The sequence below is a fragment of the Pristiophorus japonicus genome, chromosome 1 (genome assembly GCF_044704955.1).
Source record: "Pristiophorus japonicus isolate sPriJap1 chromosome 1, sPriJap1.hap1, whole genome shotgun sequence".
Lineage (NCBI taxonomy): Eukaryota > Metazoa > Chordata > Chondrichthyes > Pristiophoridae > Pristiophorus > Pristiophorus japonicus.
In genome coordinates this window covers 150,932,781-150,940,212 of record NC_091977.1, presented here as the reverse complement: position 1 = coordinate 150,940,212, position 7,432 = coordinate 150,932,781, and the positions used below count along the sequence as shown (strand labels likewise).

Below are 7,432 nucleotides of genomic sequence, written 5' to 3'. Positions count from 1 at the left end.
GACATTTAGGACCGAGATGAGGAGAAACTTCTTCACCCAGAGAGTGGTGAACCTGTGGAATTCTCTACCACAGAAAGTAGTTGAGGCCAATTCACTAAATATATTCAAAAGGGAGTTAGATGAAGTCCTTACTACTCGGGGGATCAAGGGGTATGGCGAGAAAGCAGGAATGGGGTACTGAAGTTTCATGTTCAGCCATGAACTCATTGAATGGCGGTGCAGGCTAGAAGGGCTGAATGGCCTGCTCCTGCACCTATTTTCTATGTTTCTATGTGATCAGAAAGGCCAATGGAATCTTGGCCTTTATTGCAAAGGAGATGGAGTATAAAAAGCAGGCAAGTCTTGCTACAGCTATACAAGGTATTGATGAGGCCACACCTGGAATACTGCGTGCAGTTTTGGTTTCCATATTTACGAAAGGATATACTTGCTTTGGAGGCAGTTCAGAGAAGGTTCACTAGGTTGATTCCGGGGATGAGAGGGTTGGCTTATGAGGAAAGGTTGAGGAAGTTGGGCCTCTACTCATTGGAATTTAGAAGAATGAGAAGTGATCTTATCAAAACATATAAGATTATGAGGGGGCTTGACAAGGTGGATGCAGAGAGGATGTTTCCACTGATGGGGAGACTAGAACTAGAGGGCATGACCTTAGAATAAGGGGCCGCCCATTTAAAACAGAGATGAGGAGGAATTTCTTCTCTCAGAGGGTTGTAAATCAATGGAATTTGCTGACTCAGAGAGCTATGGAAGCTGGGACACTTAAGATAGAAATAGACTGTTTCTTAAAAGATAGAGGGATAAGGGGTTATGGGGAGCGGGCGGGGAAGTGGAGCTGAGTCCATGATCAGATCAGCCATGATCTTATTGAATGGCAGAGCAGGCTTGAGGGGCTGTATGGCCTACTCCTGTTCCAATTTCTTATGTTATTATGACGGTACCAGCGGGGTGGGGTAGGTGACAGTACCAGCAGGGTGGGGGTGGGAGAAAGTTGACGGTACCGGTGGGGTGGGGGAGGGAGTGATGGTACCGGCGGTCTGGGGAGGTTAGGGTACCGGTGGCGGGGAGGGGGGGGGGGAAGGGTGACGGAACTGGTGGGTGGGGGGTGAAAGATGACGGTAGCGGCCGGGGGTTGGTTGCAGGGGGTGACGGTACCAGTGTGGTGTGGGAGGGGGTGATGGTACCGGCGGGGGAGGGCTGGTGATTGACGGTACCGGCGGGGGGAGCGGGACGGGACGGTGATGGTACCGGCGGGGGAGGGGAGGGGATTGACGGTAACGGCGGGGCTGGGGAGGGGAGGGGATTGACGGTATCGGCGGGGGAGGGGAGGGGATTGACTGTAGTAGCGGGGGAGGGGTGAGGATTGACTGTACTGGCGGGGGGGTGGGGGGAGGTGACGGTACCGGCGGGGGAGGGGAGGGGATTGGTAGTACCGCTGGGGGTGTCATTGATCTGACGTAGTTTCCGGGAGCCGCCGCTGCCTCGTGGTGCTTGTGGAGGCAGGTGTGAGGGGAGCTCGGTTTGGGATAGTGGCGGAAGAATTTAATATATCTGATCGGTGAACGTTATATCGAGATTACGAAACGTTACTTTTGTGCCAGCATTTGCGCGATTGAAGATTTTTTTTAAACGCGCTTTAATGGAGGAGGGCAGTCGTGGGACGTTAGTTTTGAATGTTGCGCGAGCTAACCGGCCGGTAATTCCGCCTGTGTTGGCGCGGACAGCGGGACCGGCTCGCGGGAGGGGTGCAGGGGTGCGGGACGGGCAGCGTCGCCAGGATGGCGCCGTTGCGGCCTCTCTCATTGAGCCGCAGGGTTTTGGCCGCCGTTGTTTCATCCCCAGCGGACAGGCCCATCCATTCGCAGTCCGTGCAGCCGGGCACGAACACATGCACCTGGGCTGAGGGGATGGTCAGGGTGAGAATTGAAATGTTCATCAGCCACCAATAATTTACAGCGGTGGAAACTCGCACCCAGCTCCAACTGCCGTGTTGTGCAGGGACACAGCTCCAAGCGACCGGCTGCTTAAAGCCCCAGGCACGGAGACCGGCAGTACATTTTAACACAAGGAGCCTACCTCCGCTGAGATTTGCGTGTACAAAGGATGTCTGGCAAATTCGTAGTGTGGTGATTTTAAAAGGTGAGTAGTTAGTGCAGTTACTACAAATCGCAAGGTACCAATATTTCATGTTACTTCCTCCATATCGCCCCTTATCTGCTGCCTTTAGGGTGAGAACTCGGGCTGAATTTCGACCCGGTCCATATCTCACTAACGATGGTCACTGATAAGCCCACGTGGCCTCTCTCAGTAAGTGGATCATGATCAAAAGTAGCAGTTGTTCCTTTAGGGCAGGAGCTGATTGTAGTGTCGGCTCTGGCTGAGATAGTGAGCAACAGGCTAAAGATCGTCCAGAACGGTGTTGTGCCATGTGTTGCAATTGCTCACAGTAATTATCATAGGCAGTCCCTCCAATCGAGGATGACTTGCTTCCACGTCAAAAAGTTCACGGTGTTTCAATGAAGGACCTAATATTCTCGGTCCCGCACTACATCCTGAAGGGTGGAAGATGCCTGTGCGTGGATTTTTTTTAATGTGTGGTGACCTTTGCACACCAGCCACCACACGGACTTGACAGAGTTAGGTCTTGGTCCAGTGACAAGGATTAACCAAGACGATTGGAGACCAGCTCTGCTGCATGGGCCTAGCGCGCACACATATTGCAGTGTGGGTTTGGCCAGTGCTGCCCCAGGGCCCTCGCCTCCTCTGGGCCCCGAACTCATGCCTCTCCTGGGCTCTGAGTAAACTCTGCAACTGTAATTCAACATAAAAATTCTTGCATAGTTTTCATTGTTGGGAATATTGGTTCAGTACTTACTGATGACCTTTTTTTACAAATAAAATTATCTACTGTGTATATTTAATATAAAAACAGAAAATGCTGGAAATACTCAGCACCTGTGGAAAGAGAAGCACAGTTAACCCTTCAGATAGATGCTGTTTTGTCAGATTAGTCAAAACAATATTTTAATACTTGTTAACTTGGAAGGAGCAGAAAGGGAAGCAGTTAAGAAAGTTTTAGGGAGAGAAGGGGGAAATGGAATCTGAATTTTAAAAATACTGAATTTGTAATTGCCTTTTGTGTTACTCATTTTTCATTTTATTGAATTCATGCAGTGTCAAAAAGGCAGAAAGAAATACCATTTGCATTTTCATTCACTCTTGATCTCTATACTTGAGTGTAACCAAATGCAAAAGGGACATGAATAAGGTATTGAAAATCTTGCAATGTGCTTGTCAACTTTTTCCCATTATATGTTCCTGTGTCTGCGTGGTATGTCTGCAGCATTGCACCTGGTGGGAGGGTGTAATTACAGTGTAGCAAGACGTGAACATGGAAGTGTAAAATATATTGTATTAAAATGGGGGCTGAATTATATCTTTGTGCCCATGTCCAATTATCCCTTCCCTGTTTGCAACTCCAGCAGCATTGTTCCTTGGGGTTGAGAGATCCATATTGTCATTTTAAAGTCATGGTCTCTGATGTTGGCCAAAAGGCCAATGAAGCTTTACCTGAAAACAATATTCATATCCATATGAAAATGGGGAAAATCATTGTTTGACTAATTAAAAACGCTTGAGAGCTTCCTAGCGTATGGCTGTTCTGTTACTGCTTCAAATTGTCAGTCACTTGTCGTTTTTTTTTTTCCTTTTTTGCTATTATCTTGTACGTGGGCACAACCTTGTATGGTGCTTGGTCTCACCCATTCTATAGTCCCTCTAATTGCTCTAGTTCATTTTTAAATACTATCAGTTATTTGGCTACAGTCTGTTTAAACCTAATGGGCTGGAAATTCCTCAACCTTGCGCCTGATTTTTTGGTGACAAACGGCGAATCGGGAAATTCGCTGAACTCTTTGTGCCGGCTGTTTTTAAATACTGCTGGGGAGCGGACCGCCGGCATGCAAGGCGCAAAAAAGCGCTTTCGCCAGATATTTGGCTCGCAGCGCACCCGTAGATGGGACGGAAAAAAAACGTCCAAGAAAAACCTGTGTTACAGTCCTTGGAATAGCGGTAGGTATGAAGACCTGCAAAAAAGGTAAGTTAAAGTTTTTATTTTTTAATTCTTTTGCAGCGATTCGATAGAAAAGGGTCTTGTGAATGTTTTGTGATTTTTTTAAATTGTTTTTTGGAAATTTTTTTGTGTTTTCCCCCCTCCCTAGGCCCAACTCGCAGCAGTATCGGTCTCGGGAGAAAAGTTGCAGAAAATTCGTGTTGTGCCACGAATCCTCATGCAATGTCGATTTTTACCGCTGGGTGCATTTTATCCCAAATGTTAGGCCTCGGAGTCATAGCAGTATTTTTTGGCAGAAATATGCCAAAAATGGAATTTCTAGCCCTTCAATGATGAATAATATGAGCCGTAGAAATTAAAAACACTTAAACTCAATTAGTTACTATTCCCAACCATAGCTTTTTTTCCTCATCACTTGCTTTCAGTCAGATTAGTCAATTTTGCATTAATTTTATGAACCTTGATTTTCCAAATTCCACAAATCATGTTTCAAATGCTATCTCAAAATTTAAAAAAACCTTCCTCCACTTGATTTTCATTCAATCATTTTATTTACTGCATCACATAATTCTAGTAAACTCGCCTGATCTGTTGCTTCTAAATTATGCTGACTATTACCAATGGCCTCTGCAGTCACTAGCATTCAGAGATTGTAAACTTTTCCTATAGGCTAAGTGGTTTATAATTCTTGAGTTCATCCCTTTTGAATACTGGGTACATAATCCTATTTCAAGTATCAATATGACAATTTGGCTTTGTACGGTGAGGTGTCCTTGTTTAAAGTTTGCTTCTGTTTAACATTATTTGAACTGTTAGATTCAACTGTTTGCAGGGCTTATGTTTACACAATACTGCAGCGTTTGCAAAAATACATTCTTTTGCACTTGACCTCTCCTTACAATTGTATTTTCTTTTAGAATTTAACTGAAAATTCTACATCACTGGGAACTTAGCATCAGCCTAAATTGAAGAAAGGTAAGAATAGCAGCTTCATTAATTTTAAGAACTTGCCAAATTGAACAGCTTCATTTTAATGGCAATTAAAGTGGCTTAACTATTAATTGATTAACATGGACACAACAAATGTTTGCTAACCGGTAAAACTAAAGGGACATGACTGTTAAGTTTGGTATTTCTAACTCCATATTTTCATATGCCAGTTTTCATATATCAAGTTTTTGAAACTAATCCACTGTATATTTATTAAACAGTGATTCCAATTTATCTTCACTAGGTCTCAGCCTTTTGACCAGTGGAAATCTTTTTTTAATTATTGAAATATTGGCCTTTGTGTTAATTATATTATTTTTTCTGTAAATTATTGTGGTGCCAAAAAAGGCAAACATTAAACACTGCAACAAACATACAATTCAACAACTGAAGTGGTGTATGCATAACACTGTGGTGTTGTAAGCATAACACTGACTTGCATTCAATTGAGTCTGTAGCACAGACTAGGGATGTCAATGTTTTTTTGTGCATAGGTGCTTGCCATAGAACCTGGGACCGCAGTAAAAGGTTTTAAAATCTGTTAATTTGCATATATTGCAAGTTTCTGCTGTTAACAGCACTGTAACCTCATTAATGGGTAAATCGAAGGACAGCCCCTTCTAAATATCCAGGCCCCCCAAATTCAAACAGGACAAACCAGCAAATAGCAAAATAAAACACACAGGCCTGAGTTTCCTGGGACTTGAGGGTTGGGGGAGAGTTGGGTTGGTGCAGTTGGGACACCCTTACAATAGGCCACTATTTTAAGTTTTACTAATAAAGTTGAATGTAAGCTTAAGGCGACTACTCAAACATGTAACTGTCATGTTGAAACCTAACCGTGGCAAATCGGACAGATGATCTAGAATCTAGTAAAGGAGCATCTCTAAGAACTGTACGAAAAACTACATTCATGATTAGCTTGTTTACATCACTTTGAAGATACATGTAAATGTAGGTTCAGTGTCACACGGATGATATTTATCCCAAGGTTACGGCAATGTATTTGTGCTTTCAGACAATGACGAGGATTAACCCAGTGTTTTGATTTGTGTGTGTGGATTGAAGATTTTTACTTTCATTTCTGCATAAGAAGACATCTGCAATAGCAGCTGATCACCTGCGCTCGGGGGGAGGACCCCCAACGCAAGAAGCCTGAATGGAAATTGAGATCGGTGCCCTGTCGCTGGTCGGGGATAGCAACAGCGTTGAAGCTGACCCACCCACCCACACAGGATGGTCAGTTAATACAATCCCCGGTCTGTGCTGCGGTCGTGTAATGTCCTGTAACTAATGTTGGCCTCATGTAATGTAAGTTTATTGCACTGTAATGTTGGGCTCATGTGAATGTACTGCAATGTTGGGGGCATGTAACGCAATGTATATGTATTGTCTGCCTGCGATATGTAATGTAATGTAATGCAGCAATGGTGGATATTTAAGTAAGAGTGCGCTACGTCACTGTATTCATGTACTCGTGTAACCCTGGTGCCAAGCATCTAAAATGTTGTTTTCTACTTCTAGATTCAGACCAAATCTCCGCAGAGACATTTTTACATAAACGTTTCAATTGAATTTAAGCACTCTTGTACAGTGTCCACTTTTTGGGGTAACAGTCATCAGAGTCCCAAAACGCAGCGCTCCACATTCAAGCAAAGTGTTCATTTAAGAGCTGCTGACTGAGCGTATGCCACTGCAAAATTGTTACGTGAGCCCTCCGCTGTGGTGTTGGGTGCCATGGGTTCATTGCGAAGCTCCTCCTCAACTTCCTCCTCCGATTCCTGCACTCTCGCCTCAGGTGGTTCCGCAGTCCCCTGTGGCCATTCCTTTACTCGCATGCTGGCTAAATTATGCAACATGCAGCACACCACTGAACTGAGCAACCTGTTCTGGGTGCACTGCTGCACGTCTGCTTGCTAATACCACGGGGAGGTCCAGGCTCGGGGTCAGTGGGAAAGGGAAGAGAGGGAGGGGGAGGGGGAGGTGAGTCCGAAGGGTGGGGGAGTATGCGATTGAGAACAGTAAAAGGTGCTTTGTTGTATAGGCAGTTGTTCATAATTTTAAACAGTTGAAGTTTTGAAGTTTGATTTTTTTATAAAAATTTATTTAAAGTTGTTAGTTTTTCAAAGTTATAAGCAGCCTGCCTTCCGAGTGGTCAAAGCATCGAAAGCGCTGCTTCAGCACTCCAATTGTCTTTTTAATAATATTACGTGTGGCTATATGGCTCTTATATCGTTGCTCGGCTTCTGTCTGAGGGTTCCGCAGAGGGGTCAAGAGCTAGGTGGTGAGGCCGTACCCTTTGTCCCCCAGCATTTATCTTGTGGCTCAGACTTCAACAGGTCAGACACAGTGTTCTCACGCAAGCTGTGCGCA

At 44.7% G+C, this 7,432-nt stretch overlaps 1 long non-coding RNA gene across 2 annotated transcripts; it reads left to right on the top strand.

Moving 5' to 3' along the window:
- Positions 1 to 1,463: 1,463 nt before the first annotated feature.
- LOC139266075 (uncharacterized) lies at positions 1,464 to 6,639 on the top strand. Of its 2 annotated transcripts, XR_011593686.1 has the most exons (4): positions 1,464 to 1,500; positions 1,954 to 2,136; positions 4,987 to 5,044; positions 6,078 to 6,639. It is a non-coding gene; the product is annotated as an uncharacterized lncRNA (long non-coding RNA). The 2 variants fall into 2 exon arrangements; XR_011593682.1 differs by lacking the exon at positions 1,464 to 1,500 and having other exon boundaries at positions 1,507 to 2,136.
- The last annotated feature ends 793 nt before the right edge of the window (positions 6,640 to 7,432 follow it).